Source organism: Catharus ustulatus, chromosome 3 (genome assembly GCF_009819885.2).
Source record: "Catharus ustulatus isolate bCatUst1 chromosome 3, bCatUst1.pri.v2, whole genome shotgun sequence".
NCBI lineage: Eukaryota > Metazoa > Chordata > Aves > Passeriformes > Turdidae > Catharus > Catharus ustulatus.
Window position 1 is genome coordinate 50,008,140 of NC_046223.1, and position 27,492 is coordinate 50,035,631.

A 27,492-nucleotide genomic window follows, 5' to 3' on the forward strand; every position below is an offset into this window, starting at 1 on the left:
CTCTTAGCATTTGCATTCTTCTTCATACCTAGACAATTAGAAACCACTCACCTGAACAGCCAGCCTGTCCTTCTCAGCTTTCCTTAGAGTTAATGGAGAGAGAAGCTCCTTCATGGGGCAATTTACAGCAGAAGCTGCGCGTGGGTTGCCTTCTAGAGCAGGGCTTCCTACCCTCTTGCTTACCCAGGTGTATGGGATCATCAGCTAATAAAAATGGCTACACTCAAGCAGTTCAACTGTGTTCTCAATACCATTGAAGTATTTTTAAAAAGTATTAAGTTTTTCCTTAAAACCTCAAAGAAAATTGAGACTATTAAAAAATAACAAAAAAGGTCAACAATAAGGGAATTTAACTCTTGTCTTTTTCTCAAGTTACATAATCATGGGAAGTTTTATGAAATGCAAATCTTATGTGAACATAATGAGTTTCTACTGAGTGAGTTTGTGTAGCTACTTTTATTTTTTAAAATTTTCTAGAATAAGTTTATTTTCTAAGTGTATTTTTTTAATTTATGTATATGTAGCTGTACTGCCAAGTTGATTAATATGGGGTTTTGTACATTTGTGCAATATCTGCAGAGATCTACAAAGCATTCTTGTAGTTTGGAGTGCCTGACACTGTGAATATGTTATATTCCCAAAAAGGGGGACAGACTGTGATTCTTGGATAAGTTACACTTTGGCTATTTGCAGTAATTTTCTGCCTTGTACACGCTAAGAGAGGATTTGAAAGCGGCCTTTTTGCCTGCTGAGATGCTCAGCCAGGATGTATTGCTGCATTTTGCAGTCCTCTTGACCCTTCTGCTTGCCCTCACACTGACATCAACTTTTGCTTTCTCCCTTCTCTTACTTCACCGTTGTGAAGGTACAGTGCAAGATGCCAGTCTTCCCTGACCCTCAGTGACAAACATATTTATGGGTCCTTTCCTTTCATTTCTGGCCATAACATGAAAGTGTGGCCATGACCACCCTAAACCCCAATGGTGCTAAACTAGATACATTTATGAACTATTAAAAAAAAATGAGTTCCCCTTGCTGGCTTGTGCTTCTAACCACAGGCAATTTAAACATTGCTTCTTAATTGCTTCTTAACTGGTTGGACACTTCATTTATTTTAGCTTATGCCATAGTATGAGAATCAGGACCTCAGCATTCCCAGCTGTTACATTCTTAAGGCTAATCTACAGCATCTTCTCCTTGGGCTCTAATTCACACCCACAGTAATTTTTCTGTCCTGAGTACAGCTGGCTTTATTGCAGAAGTAACCTTGCACTTCCATCAAGCAAAAATCTGGCAAAGAGGATCAAATCAGGGAGGTGTACACTTTAAGGTTAATACAATCACAAATAGACACACCCCACTTCTTTCCCTTCCTATTCTAATTCCTTCAAGTGACTTGAGACTTAAAGCATGAGAAAATGGACTGAGAAAAGCTAAATGTTACTAGAGGTGTGTCACCGATACATGCTCTCCAAGAATCTCCCACTTAATTTCTTTCCCTTTATCAACTAAATCTTTCCTTTAATTGGTTCCAGAGTCCCAGAGTTCCCAGCCTGCTTGGCCACTCTAATAACATGTACAGGGCTGCCTGAACAAATCCCTAAATCAATAAAATCACTATTTCAGAGAAGAGCAAAGAAATAAATTGTTCCGGGAAAGCAAGCAGTATTAGAGCTGGTCAGAAGCACATCGAGAATATTTTGAAAGTCTTGCTTGATTCAACTCTTTTTCAGCTGAGCTGAACCTGTTTATTGAACTGAATAATTTTCAAAGTATCTCAGAATGTATCTCCTACGTCAAATACATCTATCTATGAATACTTTAGTCTGCAGGCTGATGTACAGCCTGCAGTAGACAAAGTTTTAGAATTTTTAAGTGGCAAATGACTTGACTCTCCAAATCCAAACTTACCTTAAATATTTGGCTCAGTTTTCCATTTATCTGCTAATAATATGTAAAGGGTGTTTTTAGCCACCAATAAATAAGAAACTATGGGACTGGTTTTGCAAATATTGTCAATGCCAAAACAAACCTCAACGTAATTCATTAATGAGTCAGCAAATACGATTTGCCTGGACCTCCTTAACTATGGCCAAAATGGTGTGAATGACACAATGCTCACACCATATCCTTATAGATTGATTTTGCTTTCTCTTGCAAAAAACCCAAACAAAATCAAGGGCAGAAGCCCCACTTGCTGAGTTGGCTAGTATGGCCATTCATCACCCTCACTTTGCCTTGTAAAGAATACATTCTAGAGACTGTTTTTTCCAAAATTAAATAGGATGTGTTGCTAAAAGGGATGGAGGTACCTATTGTCCACAATTCTTAGAAATCCTAGAAAATTCATTTCCATATAGAAAGTTTCCAAACAATGCTGCGAAATACGGATGGACATGACCTATTAAAAGCTCACATTTCTTGCATGAGAATGGGACATTCATATTTAGAACTGCTTTCACAATGTCTGTTGCCAGGCCATGGTGCTACTGAGAATCATACCAGAATGCCAAAAAGCCAGTGTTTCCACCATTCTGTAAGGTTATTTATGATGAAGTTAGGAAAGTTAGATGGAATTAAAACTGTCCAGGGATGTGTAAGGCAAGAAGGGTTTCTATACGCAGATGACAAAAGGAGGACTAGAGAAAATGTGGGGCCATTACTCAGTGAGATGGGGGACCTGATTATGCAGCGTGTAGAACAAGGCTGAAGCACTGAATGCTTTCCTTGCTTTAGCCATTACTAGCAAGACCAGCCTTCAGGAACCCCAGATTCCACAGACAAGGGAGAAAGCCTGATGGAAGAAAGTTGTAGCCTTGGTGGAAAAGGATTGGTTCAGGGAATATTTAAGCAAGTTGTATATACATAAACCCATGGGCCCTGCTAGGATGCACTCATGAACAGTGAGGGGGCTGCCAGAGTTTATTGCAAGGCAATAATCTATAATCGATTATGGTGACTGGGAGTTTCTGAAGACTGGAGGAAAGAAATGTAATCTCTATCTTAAAAAAAGGGAGAGAAGGAGAAACTAAGGAACTGCAGGCCAGACAGGCTCACCTCAGTCCCTTGGCAGAGAATGGAGCAGCTAATTTTGGAAAGCATTTCTGGGCATATTAAGGACAGAAAAATCAGCAGCAGTAGTCAGCATGGCTTCACCAAGGGTAAGTGCTTGACCAAATTGATAAACTTCTGTGAAGAAGTGGCTAGCCTGGTGGATGAGGAAAAGCAGTGGATATTGTATACCTGGACGTCAATAAGGCATTTAACCCTGTTTCCTGTAAGATCCTCATAGACAAGCTGCTGATGCTTGTGTTGGATGAACATCAATGAGCTGAAAACTGACTGGATGACCAGGCTTTCAGGGAAGTGCAAATTCTAACTGGGGGCCAGTAATTATTGATGTATTCCAGGGGTAATACTAAGTTCAATTATGTTTAACATCTTCATCAGTGACCAAGATGATGTGACAGCTTGCCCTCAGAAAGTTTGTCAATGACACAAAATTGGGCATAGTGGCTGATATGCCAGCAGATTGTCCCACCATCCAGAGGAATCTTGACAGGCTGGAGAAGTGAGCCAACAGAAACCTCATTAAACTCAACAGGGAAGAATGCAAAGTCCTGCACCTGGGGAGGAACCACCCCATGCTGGAAGACAAGCAGCTGGAAAGCACCTTAGAAGGAAATGACCTAGGAATTCTGGCGAACACCAGGTTGCATATGAGCAAGAAATGCACCCTTGTAGGACAGAAGTCTAAGAGTATCTTCAATTAGAGAAATTATTGCCAGCAAGTGGAAATAATAAACTTCCTATCTACTCAGCACTGGTGAGGCCACACCTGCAGCACTCTTTCCAGTTCTGGGTTCAGCACAAGACAGACATGACATCCTGGAGAAAGTCCAATGTACAGCCATGTAGATGATGAAGATACTCAATGATCTCACATGTGAGGACTATTTAGCCCAAAGAAGAGAAGGATTTGAAAGTTCTTTCCAGAGGACATAATTACCTGAAGGAAGGATGGAAAGAGGAACGCTTTGCAGCAGGGACAGTTCTAAGGACGATGGACATGAACTGAAATACAGGAGGTTGTCTGAGTCCTGCCACAATCAGCAGTGAGGTTGTGAAGTCTTTATTGCTAGACACACCAAAAAGTCATGTGGACATCACCTGGGCAGCTGGCTCTAGGTGATACTGCTTGAGCAGGAGAGGTTTGGCCCAAGTGAAAAGTCCATTTCAGTCTCAACCATTCTGTGATTCTGAGAAGTTAAGAGATTAGAGAATTGTATTTGAAGCAAAGTATCAGTATACTGCTCTCAGACATCCAAATAGAAGCAGCCCAGGGCAGTTTTGCACTGAGAACTTGCTACAGGTTCCTGTGTGCTTTGGGTTCCTGCCAGCTTAGAAGGGTGGAAAGCTCTTAGCAGCTTCTGAAAACATGACTAATCCCAGAGGGCACAGATCTGAGTACCACATTTGATCTTTGTTTCTGGAAAAGCTTGATGCACTTGTATTTTGTAAAGGAGGAGGAAGAGATATTTTTATGTGGAGCTGTTTTAGAAAGAAAACACAGCTTGCCTTGGAAGACATTAATGGGTTTGAATTAACAAAATAATTGTAAAGTATTCCTCTCCCCTTGGTTTGTTCAGAGAGAAGATTAAAAATTTAAATAAAAAATTAAAGATAAGATGTTTTATGGAATCTTTGACTTTTCTGTTACAAATAAACTTGAGAAATTTAGTGGTTTTTTTCTTTCTCCAAAGAATGGTATATTTGCCAACTCAGCATTACCACTAATGTCACTTACAAAACTTTAACTTAGTCCTCAAAGTCATCCTAAATTCAGGATGCCTTTGATCCTGTCACCTATAAACTTAATGTTCATTTGAAGTTCCTTCGTAGGCACATGCGTCACATCATGTTGTTTATCTTTATAGTGGCTGGACATGAAAGCAGAGACAGCTGCTTTCAGCTCCTCGTATTCCCATGAATCCTGTATTCCCATGGCTCAGGACACAGCCATGCACGACAGACAGAGAGCAAGAGGTGCAGGCACATCCCTTTGCCTAAGAATCTCAAGCTGGTTTATTCTCAGTGTGACAGAATGGTGGGGGTGTTTAGCTGGAATCCTCATTGTGCATTGAACATGCACATTTTGAAGGACTTTTAATTTCTATTTCAGCAGAGTTTACCCAAGGGACAGCTCCTTTCCTCCTGAGTTGGCTCCCTCATCAAAGAACCACAGGGTTTTCTGAGTTGCTTAAGTAAATGCTTGAACATGTACTTTAAAAATGGTAGAACACAATATTTTCCTTTAGTCTCAAGGTCAGAAATAGTTGATCTTTGTTTTTCCCTCCCACTACAAATTCATTCAAAATCAGACACCCACACTATAATATTATAGTCTAAAGAAAAAAAAAAAAGTGACACAACCATAAATGCTTCAAGGCACAGTACTATTCTGGAAAGCATTGAGCAACCATCACTTGAGATTCCTGGTAGCTTTATGTAGGCCTATTTATCACATATATATATATGTGCATATATATATATATTTATATATATTCATATTCATGCCAATAACTTATTATGTAAACACATGCTTATCTCTAAACCCTGGAAACATTTTAAAAAAGAAATCATAACCACAGCAGAACATATTTTAAGCTTAGTGCTCTTCATTCAATCAAAAACCACCCAAAATATTTGTGTTAAATTACTGACATGCTTTTCTATCTAGTTTCTGTTAGCTATCATAGTCATAATTTATTTTTTTGATGGTTTTTCATGTTGATCAAAATACTACTGCAAAACAGCATTTCAAGCCCTCCAACTTTGCTACTGCTACAGTGATTCACCTGGGCTGCTCACGAGTGTGAGGCTGCAGAAGGGCTGTATGCAAAGCGGGATGTGCAGCTTATCTGCCTTCTCTCCATAGCTTCATGCTCCTGTGCCAGGAGGTGGAATGACTGCTGAATAGATTCTCTCATAGGCAATGCCAGCATCCTCTACTACTTCTATAGAACTCCAAATCAAATGTCAGTAAATAATTAATACAAATAAAATAGCAGTTGTGTTTCGATCACAGCAAGGGTTTTATGTGCCAAAGAGAGGCAAGAAGTTTGTAGGAAGTGAAGAATGCATCATTGCTTCACAATTGATGAGTTTGACAGATATCAGCAGAGTTTTATTCCTTTGCTTTTGGCATGGTGGGGGGCCAGGGAGTGGCGGAGGGGCACAGGCCCTCCATGGAAAGGCGGCTGTGTCTGAGGAGGTGGCGGTGTTGTGTAACCACACTGACAGAGTGCGTCACAACGTGTGACATGTGGCAGCAGAAGAGCCTTAAATAGCTCTCACCATCTTTTCTCCTCCGGAGGTTTTGAGGAAAATTTGGTTTTCTGAGTAATGTTTTATCCTTCCTAAAATCACCTGATAATATGGCTCAAGCTCCTCTAGAGAACATCTCCCTGAGTTGTCGGGGAGTTTTAGGGTAGAATTGGTGAGAATCTTGGTCTTTTAAGCCCAGATGCTAAAATTGTACATCCCAGAGACTATGGGATGAATATATGTTCATTAATCCTCGTGTTAAAATTGATCAATGTCCCTTCATGACCTCATCTCCAACAGAAGCTGGGGCTGAATTAATTCCTGCTTGTGCTGCAGCCATTATTAGAAAAGTGTCTGACAATGACTAAAATTTTCCAATGATAGAGGATCCATTGCAAAATACAAAACTTAGTATAACTGTTAATTATCTTTTGTACTAAAATTTCAGCTATGTTTCTGAAGGTTCATGAACATATCTAGATTCATCTCCCACTCAGGACTTTGTTATTCATTTGTCTGCTAGACTTCAAGGACCTTATTACCACATTTCTCTTCTTTACTCTTGTAATTACAGACTGTGACCAAGTCACTGTTTATCTCTGTAAGCTAAATACATTGAGTTCTTTCACTCTTTGTGTCCAGGAGCTGCTTCTGCACGCTGCTCATTGCTCTGATCTCTCCAATTTATCTATGTAGTGTTTGATCTGCAACACCAAATTTGAACTAGCATTCTAGCAGTGCCTGTGCAAATAAGGAATACAGTGGAAGCATAATGTCAGCTGTGCTGCTTAAAATTCTGCTTTTACTCCTCCCAGAACTGTGGTGACCATATCAGAATGCTGAACCCACATGTCCAGTTCATCAATGCCCTGAGTCCTCTTCAGAGCCACTGCATCCTTCCTGTAATTGTGGCTTTTATTTTTCATTTGTGGTTGAATAAGTTCTCAGGGACAGCACTAAAATGCAGGCTGTTACCCATACCCAGGAGCACTGCATCCTGTCACCTATACCCATTGGGCTTTACAACACCTCAGATTGTGACATGAACTCTGTTTCTGTAAATTGTCCTGTTATGCAAATTAGCAAACCATCCCCCAAGACTCTGGGAGGATGCCCCAAGACACTGAGACTCAAGCTAAAGTCTTTTTCTGCTCTCAGTTTCCTTTCTCCTCTGCCAGAAGAAAAAACTTATTTCTCCATGAGCTGCTCCTCCGCATCTCAGCCTGGGCTAAATTAACTTAATAGATCGGCATTTATTACTGATTGTCAGCAGGAAATCTTTATACCTCAAGGTGAGATTTTGCAGCTGGCTGGCCAGGCCTTCTGAGACAGAGCCCAGTGAAAGATGTTTCACTGGTGAGACCCACAAGGACAGGTCTCCCTAAAATGGAATTTATTAAGCTGAGACTTAGCCTTTCTCATATATTTCAACATTCAGTGTCCATCCATGACTGTGTAATGCAATTTGGGCTTTTCACCCATATCCAGCACTCACCTGTCACCAGGCCAAGGATGGGGCATCAGCTGAGGCTGTCAGTAATCTCTGCAGTGGGGACTAGGGTACACCAATGTGTTTGGGATTTAGGGTGAAAGTGTCTCTACCCAGGAGGAGTTTGCTGGTTTGCAAGATATGCAGGCAACAGGGTCATGTGGGATGCCTGAGGCTGTGGATGGTAGCTAGGAATATAAAGGCAACTGCTGGATGGGTGACAACTAAAATGAACAAAAGTCCTTTAAGGGGCAGAAAATCAGGAATCAGTGAGCTGAGAGCAGAGACTGAGGCAGCTTCAGAGCACAGATGAGTCTAGGTTCTCTTCCCTCCCCCCTGTTCTCTTATTTCCCTCCTCTACTATCCTGACATAAGCAACTTTCTCTCCAGGCACTCCTTGCAGACAGCATCAAAGCTGTGCATCCAGAAGGAAAAGGACTGCTGGAAGCAGTCTGTAGCTAAGTTGGCCTGGGTAAATAAATGTATTCTCCTATGTATGCTCTGGCCATTCAGATAGTTAGGGATGGCATTTGTCTTTTTCTGACTCTCTTTCCTTTTCTCTTAGACTGTCTTCAATGCTGTCTTTTATAGCAAAGAAGACATATAATATGCAATAAAGGAATAAAGAAGGCAGTGTCCTCCAGTTTGCTTCCAACGCTTCCCACCACTGCCTCCCAGCTTCATTTGCCATGCAGCAGCAGTCTTTGGTAAAACTTCTCTGAGTATATTGCTGAGTAAACAAGCATTAATTAAAAGAATAAGAAGATGGAGACCAATATTGATTTATAGACAGAAGACAGAGAGCTAATCCTGAACAGATAAATAGCTCTGAAATTATGTCTAGAAAGCGGATGGAAAGAGAAAAACAAATATCTGTCAAGTTCTTGTGGTGAAAAGTAAGACCCAAATTCTGCTTGGCCTCAGAATTTGCATAACTAACTGATAGAAAAGGGCAGGACTAGACAGCTTTCAGGATACCAGTGCCAGTGAGGAGTAGAATTGGGTTCTACAAAGAAACAGCTGGTTTCTTTTCTGGGCTAAGTTTTTTTATTTCAAGTCTAGGAAATGTTTTCAACCCCCTTAGGATGTCATGCAAAATACTCTCAGTTATTCCTGAGATGCGTTCCCTTGCAAGAGCTTTTTCCCCACCTTTGTCCCTGTTTATTCTCCCCTTTTCTGAGAGAACAATTATTTCCAAGATTCTCTTCTTATCACAAAAACATAATCTAATTCCTTCCAACTTCTCCACCCATTTCTTTCTCTCTCTAATCCCTCAAAGAAAATTAGTTTCAGCATATAACATATTTCCACTGTGGTATATGAATGTCATACAGAGGGCAGTGCTGCCTCTTCACAGGCTCTACTGCTTCCAAATGTTACACCACTCCTTGTGATTTTTTTTTAGCAGGATTGGTTACTTTTTAAGCCAAAGAGGAATCCACTGTAGGAATGAATTTACACTGGCCTTGTGCCACCTAATCTTGAGAACTGAGACACTGAGTTTAACATTTCTGAGACAAACTGTAATATGTTACAGGCTCTACATAGCTTAACCTCTAAGGAGGGAGAAAAGGTGTTTGAATGGGGATGATTTAACAGAAACTGTATTTATAAAAAAAGACCCAGGTCAACAGAAGGAAAAAGACCTCCTCTTAGAAAGCAGTAGCAAGGATTTGCTTTCTGCATTTCAGAAAAGGGTTTTTCAAATGACAAACTGTGCCAAATTCTGCTTCTCTGTCTCAAAGTCCATGGTTTGCAGCATGATTTGATGCTTGGTGCGTGAACATTTGTGAAATAATGACTGAGGAAGCATAGCAGCAAGTGCCTGTAATTCTCTTAATGTTATATAGTGCAGTTTCTCCAAGGGAAGTAAGAATTTACACTCTAAGGGGTCCCTCAACCACTTGATGTACACATCCCTCGAGGTCCCATTAAACTGCCATTACAGTGAGCCTGGGGCTGTGTTGTTCGCTCCCCCAGCTCTCGTGTGTTTTGTGGTTCCTCAGCAGGTTCCTTCATTATTTTGGAGGGAAATACAGTCAACAGATTGAAGATCAAAAAGAGTCAAAAACGAGATGCGAAATACCAGCCCAGTTTGAACTGAACAAGTGCCATTTGATCTTCTCTGCAGAGGAAGCAGTCTAGCAATACACATACAGCTGTGCCTACTGTTTGGAACATACTGGGAGGTGTTTGATCACTTCTGTTGTCTACTTAACCATCAACTGTTAGATTTGTTTTCCCTGATGTGATGGGGCAGGGGGAGGGGGAGGTCAGTGTCACCCAAGCTGCCAGAGATTGACAGAGATGTTTCCCATCTGCTGACTGTAATTGGTTTCCTCTGTTCTAAGCCAGAGGCACAACTCTCCTACCCTCCTTCTCCTTCCTTATATTTCCAACAAACATCCCATTATGGTCCTGTGTGCTGCTCTTTTTGGTACTGTAAAACAGATGTACTGGCCCGAAAATGGAGAAGCAGCAGAGGCACAGGCTGCCCCAGAGTTTCAGACACAGCAGAACACAGTAGGCTCTGAACTAGTCTTCAAGGGCTGTGCAGTGATGGTACCCAATCCCTATCTCCAAGCTTTTGGTCCAAGTGATACCATTGTTAGGGCTGTACAGGAGACCCTTATCTGCATTAGACATGACCCCACCACAGCTGCAATGACAGGACTAGATGAGCTCCAGCCATGTCTTCCAGCCTCTGCTGTTCCGTGAGTCTGTATCCCAAAAGAAAAGCCAGAACTGGTGGTGTTTTCTCAATATCCTTGAAGAGACCCAGCTTTGGTAAGAGGTTCCAATAACCATGTTTATAGAACCAATTAAACAAAAACTAATTGCAGAATTCAACAGCCCAGGAGTTTTAACAGGCTTTCTTATTTAACAATATAAGCATTTAATTTTTCTGCTTGGCAGCTTTGTACAAACAGGTGGGGAGGAGAGATCTGGGCTGGCTTAACTTGTGTTTTTTGACACAGCCAAATGTCAATACTCAGAAGTGTGTCATGCAAATCAAAGCCTCAGATCTGAATGGCTCAGTCTTAAGGAAGTTTGCACAGAGATACAGATTTTACAGATGGCTTCTATCTTTTCAATGATCTGGCAAAGGCCTCGGAGCTGAACTACAGAGTAGTCTGGAGACGCATGATGCAGACTGAATTAATCTGAGAATTTATGGATGAGGAAAGAAAATGGTGTTGCTCTCCAATTAAAAAAAAACAGTCTTTCATTACACTGAAGGCTGATGTTGTCCTAGTAGCCAATTGCTCTTACAATGAAGTATGCGTTAAGATTTCAGCCAATGCAGAAGAAAGGTGTCCCCAGGACACAATTTTCTGTGGAGTGTTCTCATTGATTTGCATGAACATTTTTTCACAGCAGTCAACCACAAACAAACCTTCATGGAGCTCCTTGTAGCACAAGGACAAGCAGATTAACAGTAGGCATTGCATATATCAAAGGAAAAAACAAAAGATTTTTCTGTGTTACTGAACTACACTTCTGCACTAAAGATTTATTCAAACACAAAGTTAGTTTCATCACAGTTCGTAGGTTTTGAAATGAAAAGAGGTAAAGTAACACAAGCACATGCTAGGACACATATGACAGAAACTTAATAAAAAAGATGCAGTTACATGCCTAGGTTAATAATAGCTTTGTATAAATTCTCTCAGGCTAGGTAGTGTACTGACTTTACAGTCAGTAAATAACTTCACCTCCGCTTCTGGCACTAAATACTGATTTCCTTACAAGGGGATTAAATACTGAGATACAGGAAATAGCCACCAGCCAGACTAGATCTGTAAACAGGGCATGCAGTAGGGTTCAGTTCTCCTGATCCCATTAGCTCTTTCGGTACTGGTAGATAAATTGTTACAACAAAATCTTTGTTTCTATAAAGACACCTGCATCCTACTGTTTGGGTTTGTTTTAAATGGAGCTAATTGGGATTAAGTATCTTATTAAACAGATCTTAACCTTCCCATACATCGCTTTCTGCAGTAATAAATAAGAGCAGCAGCATTACATGACCTCACAGCACCACTAGAAAGTGATAGCATTAGAGTTTATGGGCGTCTGAGACAGAGGTGATGGACACTGCTCAGATATCACATACTGAAAATATAGCAGTGTATATTGCACTCACTTCCTACCCACACTCTGAGGGGATTTTTCATAGACACAGCACTCAGATGGTGTCAAATCAATCACTGCGAAATTCTGCATAGGCAAATTAATACCTCCTGATATTTCCTTCTGGTGTCCACAAAGATTGGCACGGGAATTGCTATTCTTTAAATTTTGCATGTGGTTTTTTGTGTCCTGTGATTTGCTGTGATTTTCATCACGACACTTAAGGTATCTTGGCAAAATCTGGGCCCTCATGTACATTGCCATTATTGTGATGCTTTGGCAGTAGCAGGAGAAAGGGGCAATCGTCCCCCATTTTTCCAGCTTTGAAAGTTTGTGTGGCTACAGGAAAGAATTCTCTTTCCTGTCTGCTAGTCAGAAGTTGGTCATCACCGACTTAGAGTTGGTCAATCTTTTTATTTGTAATTTTTTTCAGGAGCTTAGAAGGACATACAGTGGCCAGCTTGGCTGTGTCCATTCCTGCAGGGCAATGCCCATTTAATGATGGCATTACCCTGCCTCCAGTCCTGCTTCTATCCTGAGCAAGTCAGAAAGTGAACACTCCCTTGGCCACTTGGCAGAGTTTCTGGTGTTTCATCATTTAGGATCCTGTGTCATTGATCTGTTTGTGCATATAGATTTTGAGCAAATCAGGCCTAAGATATATTTGTAACCCAAATAAAACTTCTAGAAGAGCATTTATTAGCTTTTAGTAATTCTGGCTACACTGTGTACAAACAATGCCAAAGGGAGAAAATCTAGTGGTTATAAATTGTGAGGTGTGACAAGCCCTTGTATGTGTCAACAGCTAAAACAATTATTTCTGTAATCAGCAAACACAGAAAGTTAAAGAAACAGGGAGATTATCTTTCTCAGCAGTTCCTAAGAGGAATTTTTTCAATCTATCTTATTCACTCATTTGATTATTTCTTGAAAATTTGATCTATTAAAATAAAACCTTCATTATAGTTAGAAGTGGCAGAGTGCTTTGAAAGTGAGGTCAATGCTATAGAAAGAATAAGAAATCTTTGTTCCTAACCTATATACATCTGTGTGTCAATCTCTACATAAAATGCTACATTTTATTTACAAATAAACCACCAGGCAAACTGATTCTTAATACAAGGAATAGATCAATTTTTTTGGTAACTATCCTACTTCCTCATTCTGCAATTGAAATGTTTCAGTATAAGTATGTTAGTGGCCTTACCTGAAGAGATATGTCAAAAGAAGACAGCTGAGTGTGATGTACAGTTTAAGTTCAAAGCTTCCTGTTTCCAACCAGGCACAGAGTTCTATTTTTGTAAAGCAAAGAAACAACTAATGAGCTTTAGACATAGAACATTTGGCATCATCCTGCAGCTGCTGTTTGCTAGAAATGCTGACAAACCTGTTTGTAAGTCTGCAAGAACCACATGACACAGTATGATTCACGTTCATGTTGACCTTTGTCTTATTTGTGATTGAAAACAATTAAAATTACCAGAGTCAACAGAGTGAAAACTATGTGGAGTAATTGAGTTTGGTTATCTGTGCCTCTAACTCTGTTTCTGTGTTTCATCCTTCTGGCTTTCCTTTGCACAGAAGCTACTGAACCATTCATGCGTACTCATGCGAACATCTAGATTCAGTGTGTTTGACAGCTCAGGGAAGTCGTAAGGCAATGTTGTCAAACAGTTGCAGAGAAGATGCAAGAGGCATTAACTAAACTGTCAATAAGCTACAACATTAACATTAAATTATCAAATCAAATTTCTCAAGTATAAACGCATTTTTCTTAATGGAACAGCATTCGGATATTTGATTATTAAGTTCTCCCCCAAGACAGCAGAGTAGAACAACAAATTGTATTAATGTTTCTCTTAAAAACAGATTGTTATTTATATTTAGTCAATATTTAGCCTCAATATTTCAATATTTAGTCTCTTTAAATATTTAGTCAGGAACTATTTGACCAGGACACTTTATTTTTAAGGAACACCTTGATTACACAATGATTTCTTCCTTGCTCACATGGTGTCCTTCAGCCAGGTGTTCAACACCTCCTAGTGCTGGTGGAAGGTGATGACAGCCCCTCAGTGATTCAAAAGGTGAAATTTTTTGCCAGTGGATATTGGCAATACCTAGACATACATCAGTGTGCATGAATTAGAACAAGTTGCTGGCATTCAGCTGGCCCCAGTCTTTCTTGGTGCATTCTTTCCCTCTGTATTTGAAAGATACCCTCAGAAGATCCAGGGACCTACTCCTAGTAGGGTTCAGGAATGACCCTGGTACAACATATTAATACGAAAAGCATATACCTTCAAGATAGGGGAATTTATCTTTGTAACAATGATCTTAGAGTTTGGATAATCTGTGTTTGGGTAGTTTTTCTTTAAATGAGAGTTCTAAGACATATTTTGATTGTTGCTGTTATGAAAAATGCAAGAAACAGCATGTCTGAAGTCTTGTATTTCCCTAAGCAAGGTCACAGAGTTTTGCTGAGGTGAGTTCAGTGTCAGAGCTTGGTGAGGTGAGCAATCAGAGAGGCAGCCTAGAGCCTTTAGATGCTGGACCTCTGAATGCCACCATACAGTACCAGAAATCTCAAAAGCAAAATATGCTGCTATTACAAGCAGCTGAAAAACAAATAACACTGGCCATATTAATTTATTGTGGTATGAATGAGTTTTATTACCACTTCTCCACAGAGGATTATCAGATTTTATGATGCAGTCAAAGATAAGACCTTTAGCTCAGGAAGTCCCTTAGCTGGTCTTATCTTAGTGGTATAACGCTTCCAATGACATCATATTTGACTAGGTTACACATGTGTTAGGTAAACAAGAGAAGAAACTTAATGTTTGGAAAACCAAAAACAAAATCAAAGAGAGGAAGATTATTGGTGAAAAAAAGTTCAAGAGCTCTCAGCATTTCTGAAGGTATTGTTAAGGAAAAGGCCTTATGGGTTTCTTTCTTTGTTAATTATTTGTTTTCATTGAAATGAAATATTCTATACAAAGATATTTCTTCATGCTTGAGTGTTTTTTAAAAGGATGTAAGTTTACACTTAATATTTTAAATCTCCATATCTTCTATTAACTGATACTACAGTGAGTAGATTAGAGCATATACTCTAGATATTATGGATAACATGCTCTTCTTATGGAAGTGCCTTTAAATAAAGGTTTTTAGCTTTGACTTAGAATATCTTTTCACAGCAAATACGTGTCTTTTATTTGTCATTTTTCATGACCTTTTCTTTCAAGAATGTCTGCACATATGCTGACATTTTGTATTTGTCATCCCTTAAACTTAGTAATTGCTGTATTTGCCTCCTAGTGCCACAGAGTTCATTTGTAGAGCCATTTCTTTTTATTGCTGTACACTCTAAGGTTTTTCCATCATGCTCCTCCCTGTAGCATTCTATTCACTTACAGAAATAAAAGGTAAAATCTTCATTTTTGTGAGAGTGACTAAGGCATCCTTGCCTTGGGTACTTTCCTCCTTTGCTGGAGGAACTAGCAACAGCTATTCATGTAAAAAATACATTTTATCTTTAACTTACTGTGTTCTCCAGCCTAATACTACTGGTTTTTTGTCATTACACCTGCTTCTTTGATGGTAATTGATGTCATTCTTATTTCCTAAGCTCTGTTCCAAAGTCAGTGACTGTTTCTGTTCTTTGCTTTTTCCTAGTGAAAGGAAATGGGAGAAAATAAAGAAATGTATAAAAAAAGATGTTTCTGGAGGTTGTTGTTTTGGTTTTTTTTTTTGCTTTGTTTTACTTATCCCTCCCTCTAAAATCTCCAGAATTATAGTCATGCACACAATAATTGGGGTGTTTTTTTGAGAAAATTAGTATTTTTGAACATTTGTGCTTCAGCATGTAAGACAGTGATCAACTGATAGGATTAAACAAACATTCTATAATATTTTTAACATATTTTTCTTCTACATAGTTTTTCTAATTTTAGTCTAAAGCAGTCAGCAGTTTTTACAGAACAAGACAAACTGAAGTCTGATGTGAAGGGTTTCCTTGGACATATAAAATAGAGATGTACAATGGGAAATCCCAGTACAAATGTCAATCATGCTGCTTCCTTGAGGCTTTAACATGAAGACTACCTAGAACACATTTCTTCCTAATTCAAGCTTCTAGAATCCTGTTCATATGTCTGTTTTATGTGTAGTGACCTCCTCATAGGGAATAAAAGTTACTATTCAGAATGTTATATCATTTAGATGCCTTATTGATGGACAAAGACCCATTACGCTTGGCACAGTAGAGACCACATCCTCTTGCACTGTAAAAGCTTAGGCTAAGTGAAAAGGCTAATAAAGACTCAAGAAATACCATTTATTGATCAAAATATGCTCGAAGCATATTGTTGTCCAAAAACTATGGGCATCAGAGAAAAGGAAAATTATAGGGAAGATAGGGAAAAAAATAATGAGGTAGCCTTGTGACTAATCATGGACCTTTCTTTTAGAGTATGAAGCATGCCAGAAGCACAAAGCCTCCATGTTTGAAGGTTAACAGGAGAAATGTAGGCTGGCCAGAGGCTGGTATTTTCATAAGAAATGAGAATAAGTGCATGAGAATGGGTATCAGAAGCCTTACCAGAAGGAAATCAAGCAGCATGGTTTGATGAGATAGGGAATGGAAGCCCAGGGAAGGCGAGCATAGCGAAATTTCAGTGGTCAGTGTGGTTTGGATGGGAGCAAGACTGAGACCATTTCACAAAGAAATAGAGAAGGAAGTTGCAGTAGCTGACATGAAATAAGGGCTCCACTTCAAGGAGGATGAGAAATGCATTTGCTTAGAAATGCAATGCAATTTTAATTGTTTTTTGCTCAAATATGTGTGAAAATTTTAAGAACAGGCAAAGATGATGATGACGACATACACTTCAAAGGTCTAGAACATGGGAACAGGGTTTTAGCCATACTAAAAAAATTAATAAGATGTGGTAATTTTACATCATGATCTATTAGATTAACACAGGTCTCTGTTGCTTGCTAGGGCTTATTTTATTTTCTATAATGCAAGTTATGACAATGTAGTGCAAGCTGAAGGCAAAGAATGGAAAATCTATTCTTCAAGGAGCATACTTCCTAGAAAGCAGTGTTCCAGGCATTATTAGCTATGCACAGATTTAACTGCTTTGATGCCTTATAGCAGACATTAGACAGATCTTCACACCAGTGCTGCCTTACTAATTATTTTATCATCAAGTATTTTTTTCATTGTTAGAGATTTATATTAAGTAGCTGCCCTCCTATGAACAAACATGAATATATATCTCTGCCCAAACTAGGAATATGTCACATCAGCATGCATCTTAACTCCATTCTGGTAATGCTATTAATAGATATGAAAATATAAATATATCTATTACCCATTTAAAAAAATATACTAATATTATTAATAGTATCCAGGCTAAAGTTCCTACTCACACAATTGTTAGGGATTAAAGCTATATATAAAACTATAGTATAGCACATCTATACTATCATATATATTTCAGTTCCTGCATTAGGTCATGGAAGTTGTCAGGTTATGTTAATTTTTGGGTCCAGATTTATAATAAAAGTCTACCTTGAATTTTTCAGTTTGTGCAAATGCATGGGTCAATGGATTACAAATTCTGGTGACTGCAGATACAGGAAAAATATCAGAAAAGTTTTTGGTTTAAAAAAACATGCAGGTGTCTCTTGGAAATGGGGTAGTTTTCATTCTTGTGAAATTAGAAAACTCTGATGACATAGATTTTGTGATTCTCCCTGTTTTCCTTATTTTTTAAAGGAAGAAAAACAAAGTGTGGTTCTGTTACATGATCAGTTTAAAAAATGGGGTGGTATGTAAATCTTGGAAGGCCCATCTGTTTAAAGGTCATATAACAAATGAAAATACTTAATAGGCAGTTTTCTGCATAAAATAATTTTCTACATGAAATATACAGTATTTCCTCTTAGGCATTAATGGAAGACATAAAAAATACCCCAAACATAAAACCAAACCAAACCAACAAACCGTAACAATCAGGGTCTGGGCAGGGAGATTTCTTGGGATGCATTTACCAGCATGACAATGATTTTTGTACACAAAAAGGAGTAAAACACAATAAAAAGTAAAATTTTTCAGAAACAATGATTTATTAAGTACATCATCATCTCAATCTAATTTTTCACCAGATGGGTTTTGTTTTATCAAATATTTCATAAATGAAGGAATAGAAAACATCGTCTTTTAAGTAAAAGTTGTCAAGGAATACTGAGCTCTAGAAGTCCATAGAGGCAAATTTAGATGAGAAAGATAATTTCCAGCTTTGATTAAGCTTTATTCTAAATAAAATAAAGGCTCCAAAATGCTTAAGAAAATATGGCCCCAAAACTGCAAATTCTTCTTTTTTTTTTCTCTAGTCTTGCAAAGTTTCAAGATCTTGCAAGGGATTGGAAGAACACTACTTAAGGTAAAGTGTAGAAAATTTTTAGCTGTAGTTTAGGACTAGAAGAATAAAGCAAAGATTGCAAAGTAAATTAAAGTAAAATAAGACTGCAAATCCTGCAAGCTCTCATCTCTCCTTTTAACTCTAAAATTATGATCAATTTTAGAAAATTTGATGAGACTGTTCAGAGGAATAATGTTAAATATGCTCCTAAATAGTGGCAGCAAAGGAGTGAAAGAGATCACAGCATTCCCTAGAACAAAATACCACAAACATAAGAAAATTGGAATTTGACATTTTTGGTAGTGTTTTCCATCAGCTTTGTTTTTTTGCCATGCTTTCAGAGCATGCCAGGGAAATGCAGGCTTAAGAAGTTTTGATATAGTCTCTTTTGTTTTACAATGATTGGTATGGTTGTAGAGACATATTTTTTATTGCATTTAGGTCTTACTTTTTGAAGGATTATTTTTTATCTCTCATTTAAAAAATCAAATTAATTTAGCTTGAACCTCTGCTCCTGATATCACATCCAGCTTCTTACTAAAAGACCAATGTGCTTGTATTGCTGCCTATGTGTTACATCTGTTTATTGTAGAATAACAGGCAACTAATTCTTCCCTTTGAAAAAGAATAACATCCTCAAAGCTTTTACTACAAAGTACCCATAAAATAAAGGTAGCATACCAATAAAATACTATTAATAATGGTAATGCAATAAAATGAAAACTACCTTTATACTTGCTTGCATTAAGAAGCAAGAACTTTAGCTAGTCTTTAAAAATGCAAGTATGCAGAAAAAGGTTTTCTGATTTACTGAGTTATGTGATAAAGAATTAATAATGTCTTCAAAAAAATTCATCAGCCATTTAAATTTCTCAGTTAATATACAAATCCATATTTCCTATGTCAGTTTCATAATTTTGTTCTAAAATCTGTAAGAGGCAAAAGATTTTCTGCTTTTGTTTTTCCCAAGCTGTTTCTGACTGCACTTACAATATTCTCAGAAAACAGGAAATCATCAAATGAGGTCTTAAGTACCCATAAAATCTTGAGAAATCCTTACTCTTTCTACAGCCCTGCATTTCCTGGAAATATAACATTGAGGCTCAACATGACAGAGGCGTGTGTACCAGCATGCCCTTGCTGACTTCAGCAGGGACAGTGAGTCTTGAACTGGGTAATGAACTGGCCATCTCTAACCCTGCTGAGTGGAAAACAACAAAAAAAAAACAAAAAAAAGAAGAGAGAAATAATGGAGAAGAAATAAGTTTTTAAAACGACCTTGTGGATGGAAAGAGGAGTACTGTTATGAGAAGAGGCACAGAGTCAAACCTTAATGGTAGATGTTCCTTTTTCTTCTATATCAGTCTGGTAAATCAGCATTTCCTTAGTTCTCCATCCTCTTTATGCTACCAATTTCCCTGCAGCCATCCTTCTTGTCTATTTTAACTGGATGCCCTTCAGTGCAGAGTCTTTTGGGTAGTTGAACAGCTTCCAGCTCGATGGGGGCTGGTGCTCTGCCAGAGACTCCAGGGACTGGTCTAATAAGCCATTTGCGTACTAGTTGCCATTCAAACTGAGCTTTGTCCAGCCCTGCCCAGAAATAGGCTGTGAATTCGACATAATAGTTGTTATAAAACTGCAACTGAGAATTAGAGTTGATAAAACAAAGATGGTAGGCCAGGTCTCTTCTCTGTCACTGCAGGATGTCAGGAGTAACTCAATTAAATATAACTGAATTCCACCAAAGCAAAGGAATGGAAAATCTGTATTAGTGCAAGCAAAGATAAATGTGTGGCAGAGGAGCAAGACTATCTGAACCAAAGACTGCGAGTGAGGTGGCTGTAAAGTTGGTTGAGAAGGGATGTTAAGTGTGAGATGAAGGTCAAGCTGGATCAGCAAATTTTTAGGGAGAACATTAAATATCAAGTGGCAGGATGAGGACAAGGCACATTAGCCTGTTGAGGCAGAACTGGTTGTACTGTTTTATACGACTTGCAAGCAGTGCATGTGAGATTATAACATTTGATCAGACGAACATAAAAAGGTGCTTTTTACATGATTCAAAAAACCAATATGTCGAGGACAAATAATGTACAAATGCTGGTAGTATATTGAGTTTATAAGCGCACATTACAGACCTCATTTCTCATAGGATCACCTCTTAACTCTGGGCCTTTTTTTAATGGAAAACACTTCTCGTATAGCTATGCATATACCTTCTCCTTTCGAAATGGCTTTTGAATGGCAAGCTTTCACCTGGTTCTGAGTTGACACATTATCATAAAAAGCTTATTTTAAAAATATATTTCTAAAGCTATCAATACTTCTTCATGGGGATGTGAAAAGTAACCAGTTCAAAAGCACTGAGTGTCTCGTACCAGTCTGCCTCTGTTCAAAGGGATGCACCAGAATGCCTCAGCACTGGCAGCCAGGACAAGCAGTGTGCACATCACAAAGGACAGCATCTCAGACACCAAATGCAGCTTCTCACATGGACCTGTTGCTTCTTAAACAACAGGGAAACAAGAATGGGTTTTCCTGAGGGACCTCAGCCTTGGTTTGTTTGTGTGCTCAGGGGCAAGCAATGTTGCTGAGATGAAACCTTCATGGACAGTTCCTCAACCACAGAAAGTACTGGGCCAGATCAGGGTACCCTGCTGGGGAGGGACTGATGATTTTCCCTCTGGTCTTACAGGCTGCACTAGGTTATGGCGAAAGACTGTCTTTTCATTTAGGAAGGAGGTTTTTTTGAACAGCAGCAATCTTCCATTTAAAGTTTGTTAATTTGCTTCTCTCTTTGCCTTTCTAACTAGAAAAACTCCTTAGTGCAGAGCTGCTATCTCAAGAATATCTATGCAGCTCCCAAACTCCTAGATTATCCCAATCATGAAACATTACTTCATCAATAGCTTTACTATGACTGTCTCCAATAGGGCTGAGCCCTCATGTCTGGGTTTGCTAGATATTTTAATGTAAAACAGGAATTTGTTCTGGATCAGCTACTTTAATGTAAATTATGGTGTCTGTTGAAGGTGCCAGTTAGACTGACAAGACTATAAGTGCAGGTCTCACTTTCCCCAACTTAAGTAGTAACATGTTATTTCTGCTATTGCGTTGAGGCAGCTGCCAGAAACTAATCCAGCTTGTGGGCCTGATCCTACAAGGCAGAGTGCTTAACTGCCTACCTACCTACCTCATAGAGCAATTTAAAACCTAAGTGTTGTGTTGGTAATCAAAAATGTGCTGAGTGAGAAGGAGGAAAAGGGAGATAAGGATGACTCAATACTACTTAGCCTCAAATTAAGCAACCACATCTTGTCTGCTACCTGAATTTTAACAAGCACGTGTTTTTTGTCTTCTTTAGGACATGAGATTGTTTTGAAGGTGGGGAATTTTTGGAGACTCCCTCTTACACGAGAGGAGAGCACAAGAAAATTGATATTACTGGCAAAGGTGAGGAAGAGGTCAACAACAGATACAAAATGATAGTCTAGGCAGATATTTCACAGTAAAGAAAGAGAAAAGGGTTTGTAGTGGATTATAGCTGAAGTGACAAGTAGTGCTGCAGTACTGACAAGCCAGGAAAAGGATTGTTGCAGTAGCCTTCTGGTCATAGTATGGGAATAAGAAATTTATGTGTTAGGGTGGAGAGCAGAGGCAGCAAATTTTTGAAAGGTTATAGAGGAAATAAGGGGAAAATTTAATCTCTGGTGTAGCTTTAGGATCAAGGAGAGAACTACTGTAAAGAGGAAACTGGCAAAGAAGATGCAGTGGTTTCTGCAAAAGAAAAAATACTCTTGTCATGCAAAGATTTGGAGATCTGTTTTGTGCCTGTGGTGACAAGACATCCATAAGGGGATTTGGAGATTCAAGCCAAAATTAAGATATGATGAAACAGGGAGTAATTAGGGTAGCCAAGGTAAGCAGAGGATATTACACTAACTAACATTTGCCCAGTTTCAGAACTGTAAGTGAGGCAAAGTGATATAAACAAGAATATTGCTTCAGTTAGCCTCTTCCAAGCCTAATTTGTCAACAGTTGTCATTGCTCTCCATGGCACCATCACCACCAAATCAAATGACTGCAGTGTTACAGACTGAGGTGTATGTGAGGAATAACCAGCAGAGAAAGATTAACCCATCATTAATAATTTTGTTTCTCAAAGATGAGAATTCCACTCAGAATTTTTTACATGCCTTAAGTTTATTTTCAATTTATTTTTATTTTATTCTTAATTTTTTGCAGATATTAGTGAAGATTTTATCTTATCCTCTCAGAGAATTCTGTTTAACTGTGTTTGTTCTGTCAGTCCAGCAAGCCTAAGCTCAAGTTGAAACTTCTGCAGTAATAACGACCACCAGTTAAAGTGTAACTCTTATCTGTGAATCACGGTATAGCTCAGATAGCTTTCCCATTATTGCACTGGTTTTACAAATGAGCATCCTAAATTAGAGTTTTTTATTCAGAAAAAATATGCCAATGGGCAAGACTCATTCAGGAAGAACATGTAAATAGTAGCAATTTCTTTTAGGACCATAAACAAACTCTCTGCTGTACACATGATCAGTGCAAACACAAAGTGAAGAGAAACTGCAAACCTGACATGGAGACTGCTGCCATAAAGGTCTTCAAATGCCACACTAATTCTGCCATCTGAGCAGGTACTGAAGGAAGTGTGGTATTTTTCAGGAGAAATTTCAGAAGTCTGAGAGGTATTATAGGAAGTTTTATAGGAAGCTTATTTATTTGGAATTATGTCCATGCATTTTCTGTGTACTTTGGCTTTCATCCAACTATCATGTAATGAAAAAAAAAATCTTACAATTAGTTCATAAATTATTCTAAAAGACGTGAAAAGTATTTTTTTCTTCAGTATATTCTCTAGTTAGTGAAAAAGACCATTTCAAACAGGTAAATTTCTGCAGAAAAGCTACTGATTAAGTTGTGCACTGTTCTCTCACTGTAAGTCAATAATTTCTATGTCCTTGGAACAAATTGGCAGCTGCTTGCCTTCTAGCAAGTGTATCAGCAGAAGTGACCCATATGTCAACCTTTCACCTTGCAACCCTCTGCTGATTGTGAAAGAAGTGTGAAGAAATTCTAAGAAGTTCCAGTTCCTTCACTTAAAGGTCTACAGCTTGTACTGTTTCAGATCTACAAGTTCTTGAGCTATTAAAAAAAAGAAAAGAGCAGAAATGATGTGTGATGAAGTGACTGTAAACCCTATTCCCCATTCCCTGTGCTGCAGTGAGGGAGGGGGTAGAGAGAACTGGGAGTGAATTTTAGTCTGGAAAAAAGAGAGGGGTGGGAGAAAGGTGTTTTTAAGATTTGGTTTTATTTCTCATTATCCTACTCTGATTTAATTTGTAATAAATTTTTCCCCAAGTCAGCTCTGTTTGCCTGTGATGGTAACTGGTGAGTGTTTTCTCCTGTCCTTATCTCGACCTACAAACGTTTTGTTCTATTTTTTCTTTCCTCTGTCCAGTCAAGGAGGGAGAGCAATAGAATGGCTTTGGCTAGCACCTGGCATGCAGCCAGGGCCAGCCCAGCACAGCTGAATTTCACACATGACCATACTTGATCAGTATTGCACTTAGGGCACCTCATGATAGAAAACAGACATCTGACCTGAGAAGGAGGAGTTCACTGAAATGGTGCATCAACAATGGTACCTCCCTCCATGTGATATATAAACCCAGTCCAGTAAGATAACATGCTTCTTTGATATGACACCACCTGTGAAGTGGCACTTAAGGAAGTCATAATCACAGGGTGAAGTTAATTATTGTTCCTGCAGTTTTGTCAAATATCATACTGGGACAGTCCGTGTGTTGTGTTGCCTTACTTTATGTATGGCACTCCTGGGACTGCATGTTATTTCTCATGGCATGAAAAGATGTGATCTTTATAAGTAAATGGTAGATGATATTCTGCCAGCTGAGTGCTAAGTGTAACTTCTCTTCCACAAACTTTGGATTATTTCTGTGAAGCTGTGTTCTTACTAAGGATGACATTGGATGTGGCAGTACTGACCACAAAGATGGCTCCATAATGTATGCAAAGCTGAAAATTTACTCAGTCCCTTTGGGATGTTTTCTACAGCAGATAAGAGAAGCTTGATTTTTTCCAGGAGATTTTATTCTTTTTTTTTTTTTTTTTTTTCACCTGGAGCTCTTTTCCCCAGAGCATTTATTTCCTCTGGCTGCATGAGTGCACTCATTCTGCATGGATACATCTGTGACCCTATGAAAAGGTGAGTGTAAAATGGACAACTATAAATTCTATTTAAGGATCAGTGGCAAGGAATAAAATGGAAGTAACGAAACTGGCCAGAAGGCACTGACATTAGATGGGAGTCTTAATATTCCTCCTTCCCCATTTCACTGATGTTTTAAAATCTTGGAAATTGTCCTTCAGGGTGAGTTTAACATGCAGAAAGTAAAGACTTATCCACCCTCATTAGCATTTATGGGGAGTTGATTTGGATTATGGTCTGGGAACCTTGCTGCTGGAGCTGGCAAAGTATAGCAGCGGAGCACAATTTATGCATTTCAAGTCTAAGGATGGCAGAAGCTTGCTGTCTTTCACAGGAAAGAATGTTGAAGGACGGGTACAGAGGAGAAAGCTTTCCTGGAATCACTGCTGAAGGAGCCATTATAGCTCTGACTTTTTTTTTTTTTTTCTGGAGAGCAGATTACAAAGCACCTGAAATCCAAAAGGCAATGGACATTTCTTAACTACTCCTGTTGAAGATGCATTTGCAGTTCACATAAACCCTCTTTGAGGTAACTACAATAAATTAACACTAACAATAAAAATTACCATAATGCAGAGCACGGACATCTACCAGGTAAGGTCTGAGTGATGAGGCTTGCTCTGAGCTCCACTCCATCCTTCTAGGCAGTCAGTTCAGCTTGGCCTCAGGGACAAAAGCAGGCAGAGAAAACTGCAAGGTCAGTCCAGGGCAAACTCTGGACAGAAAAATCAGAAAGATCTACCAAAAACAGCATCTTCTAAAGGGATGGCAGAGCTGTTTGGCCTTGGAAAATGTGTAAAGAAAAAGCTCTCTGAATGCAACCCAGTTGCCTCTCTCCCTGGCAGGATATGTGCAGGCACTGACTGCATTGCTGTCACCATAAAGACCTGGAAGGGAGAGCCCTCAGCACAACCCTGACACTGCTCCAGAAGGGTGAGAACCATGTGCCTGTTAACAGTGCAGGGCTCTCACTCAGCACCACTGCTCTTAACTAACTTCCTGAATTCTTAAGATTATCTTTTAGGAGCTGAGCATGGGATTAGGAGTACGCGGGGACTTTGAGATTTATGAGGTTTGGTACCGAAAAATAGACTGCATTCTTGATTTGCATTCTGCTGTAGCAACAGCCTCTCACTTTGCAATGTATGAGAACAGAAGATCAAAAGTCTATTTTGAGACTGTCTGGAATTCACTCTACAGATGTTGCTCTTAACATGATGCTTTTAAATTAAATCAATTTATTGTTAATTTCACACACATATTATGTTGTTTCTAGAGCCTGTAAGTCACAACTCCAGCTGAACATACAACCTCAAATCTACATTGAGGGAAGGAAATCTTACTGAGTTTTAAATTTTAAAAAATAGATCCTATACCACAGACATTTTGCAGAACAGTTTTTCTGACTAAACTTAGGTAACACAAATGCTTACCTAATGCGAATTTAATAGGTGTAAAGGATACAGTACTGTGCCTTGAGTCACCATCAATAACCAGGATAAAACTTTCCAGACTGGTTCCCGAACTAAATAATTCCAGATATTTAAGGAGTCCCCATGGACATCCAAAGTTGTCCATGAAAACAAGTAACACCTCGATATTTTAATTTGATATTATTTGCTGTGCTTGCATATGTAGCTCTCAGGGGATGAAATTTAGTTTAAATGTCATGGCATTATTAGGAGTTTTAAGTGTGTGTCCCTTAAAACCCAACAAAGAGCCATCTGCTTTGCAAACTCTTAATGTTTAGCATCCCATGTGCTTGTGACTCCTCAAAACTTCAGCAATTTTCCCCCAGGCATTTAGATTTAAATATTAATATTAAATATTAATTTATTTAATGTTGAATTATTCCACTTAATATACTGAATTAAGAGAATATTGCAAAGTCACCTTCAAATAAAATACTAATAAAAATTCCAGAGATGGGAATGTGCCTATCTAGCTTCTCCTTTAGATTTGAGCTGTTGGGTAGGATGTGAATCCTTGAGAAGTCATGGTTTGGCATTCTGACTGAAAGGGGAACATTTGCATTTTGGTACAAGACACTACAAGAAATGATGCATTTCTTAGCTGCAAGGTGGCAAAGGAGGGCAACTGAGGACTCTGCAAGCAGCCATGCAGTGGGAGCAGGCCCCCTCCACTGTGGCTGGCAGGAGGACCTGCCCTTGCCCTCACCCTCACATGGAATCAGCAGCAGCAGCTCCTCACAGGCAAAGGAGGTTCCTGGCTGGCTCACTGGCCAGACTGCCCTAGGCTACTGGGACAGCCTTCAAAGCCAGTGCTGCCATTTTTACCAGTTGCTGCTGGGTATATGACTGGTTGGAAAATTTCTGACAGAATAATGTTTCCACTAAAGAGACAGTTCTATTAAAATTGACACATTTCAAGGAAAGAATGACAGAGTTGATTCATTTGGACTTCTCCCATTTGAAAAATGAGACTTTTCATTTCAATTCTCTGCCATGGAAACAGTTCATCTCAACTTTTATCACTTTGATTTACTGTGCATTTAAATACTAAATGAGCTGTATATACACATAATATAGATACATAGTATTCTGACATTACAGTGACCTAGTGATTTAACCTTATGAAGGAGGTTTCACAATGCAACCCTTCTACTAGCAGGTCCACTCTGCTGTTTCTACATCCTACTCATAGGAAGTTTGAAAGATGAAGCTTTAAAAAACAAAATTAAAAACTGGATTTGCTTATGCAATGCAGCTGATCAGGTTCCTGAACACTTCTGCACGGGAACCCACTGACCCAAACTGTCATGTTCTGCATGGCAGATGCTTGGAGGAGGCTCCTGATTTACATGGGTTTGATCACTATCCACAGCTAATCC

The 27,492-nt window shown here is 38.9% G+C and overlaps 2 long non-coding RNA genes across 4 annotated transcripts in view; one reads left to right on the forward strand and one right to left on the reverse strand.

The window, feature by feature from the left end:
- LOC116994004 overlaps positions 1–11,124 on the forward strand; it is a 43,335-nt gene extending 32,211 nt beyond the window's left edge. The window contains exon 4 of one of the 3 annotated variants that reach the window (XR_004417401.1): positions 9,823–11,124. This is a non-coding gene — a long non-coding RNA (uncharacterized LOC116994004). Of the gene's footprint in view, positions 1–3,450; positions 4,646–9,822 lie in introns of those variants that run through there. The other 2 variants (XR_004417402.1, XR_004417400.1) reach the window with 2 other exon arrangements.
- Positions 1–15,638, reverse strand: part of LOC116994005 — a 47,506-nt gene extending 31,868 nt beyond the window's left edge. The window contains exon 1 of the long non-coding RNA XR_004417403.1: positions 13,158–15,638. This is a non-coding gene — a long non-coding RNA (uncharacterized LOC116994005). The remainder of the gene's footprint in view (positions 1–13,157) is intronic.
- Positions 15,639–27,492: the final 11,854 nt, after the last annotated feature.